The sequence below is a fragment of the Mycetomoellerius zeteki genome, unplaced genomic scaffold, assembly GCF_001594055.1.
Source record: "Mycetomoellerius zeteki isolate Tzet28-1 unplaced genomic scaffold, Tzet1.0 scaffold318, whole genome shotgun sequence".
Lineage (NCBI taxonomy): Eukaryota > Metazoa > Arthropoda > Insecta > Hymenoptera > Formicidae > Mycetomoellerius > Mycetomoellerius zeteki.
The window spans coordinates 14,982-16,483 of NW_017257303.1; the positions used below are offsets into that span (position 1 = coordinate 14,982).

A 1,502-nucleotide genomic window follows, 5' to 3' on the forward strand; every position below is an offset into this window, starting at 1 on the left:
AAACACCAAAGCCGCGCACCAGCCGTCATTTAACATTTCCTATTATAAATTCGATATATTCTGTTTTCTGTTTTTCAAGTTAATTTTGGCGAATGTGTGTGTGTGTGTGCGGTGCGTTTTATTGTATTATATTACAATAGAAGAATAGCATAAAGAAAGTCCAATTTTGAAGATCCATTCACGCTTTAAATAATAAATGATATATATTCGAGTTTTAAAATAACTGTTACTTCGTATCATAAACAAATAAATGTATGAGATAAAATAAAAAACAAATTGTAGAAATATTCGAAATTTTGATTAATGTTTTGTCGATAATTGTTTGTCTCGCGACGTTCATAAATAAAAAATTCAAAATTATAACTTCATTAATCATAATATCACGCAATACGACGTGATTAACAAAGTCGAGTTCATGAAATGAACTAATGAAAATCATGTACTGCCCGAAAGTAATCAAAATTCGGTACGCGATGATTCTCTATACGCGGAATATGTACATACATTTCAAATGCATAAATCTCGCAAAACATACGTATTATTAATGATCAATATATTACGGATTTCCGTTCTACTTGAAGCACAGCCAGGCATTCAGGTATGTATTATTTTATACTTTCGTAAATGATGGATAAATTACGTTTAAATTGATGAAAAATCTAAAATATAATGTAATCAAATCCAAGTATTGCTGTAATTATCACTTGTAAATTGCAATGAAACGTACCTAATTCTGTTAAATTGCGATTGCTTCGATAAATAGACGTCGCTTGATACAAGTCGAAATTAATTAATTGGAAAAGTTAATTAGCGTTAATCAGTCGTAGGGAATAGGAATTACGTCTGGCATCTCGTAATATCTGTTGCAATCGCATTCCGAAACGTAGTACAGTACAAAGCGGCCACTTCGTATCGACTGAAGTCTCGAATGACAGAACAGCAACCCTCTGTATACTACATATCAAAATGACAAGTACTAAGTCATTCGATTTATTGTCACTACAAAATGTTTCGCGCGTGTAAACGTATAACAAATATGTTATTTCTTCAAACTTTACTTTCAATAAATGGATATTGTCGCACACATATTTTTTGGATTTCTTTTTGTAACACATTATAGCATTGTATAAGATAACTAATTTTGTTCGAATAAGAGTGTTGGGGCGTCTTTCTGACAAATTTAGAAATATTGTTACTTTATAATTTTAATTTAATAAATATATAAAGTAACTTGATTATAATATACGATAATTAACAAATCATTATTGTACACAATTATTTAATTTATTTTATAATTAAAACTTATCCCATGTAGAAATGTTAAAACGACTCAATCATGGACCAGTACCGTTTGCCATCGCTCCAGTACTCTGGCAGCCAATGTTGGGCCAGTACAAATGTAACACATAGGAGTGTAACGCTACGCCGTGCTTCATTGTCAGTGTTGGCCAGTTTCGCAGCCAATACTGGCCCATGTATGACCCGGCTGTTGGCCAGAGTTC

At 32.0% G+C, this 1,502-nt stretch overlaps 1 long non-coding RNA gene across 1 annotated transcript in view; it reads left to right on the forward strand.

Moving 5' to 3' along the window:
• Window positions 1-397: 397 nt before the first annotated feature.
• Window positions 398-1,502, forward strand: part of LOC108724983 (uncharacterized) — a 7,097-nt gene continuing 5,992 nt past the window's right edge. The window contains exon 1 of the long non-coding RNA XR_001936730.1: window positions 398-598. This is a non-coding gene — a long non-coding RNA (uncharacterized lncRNA). The remainder of the gene's footprint in view (window positions 599-1,502) is intronic.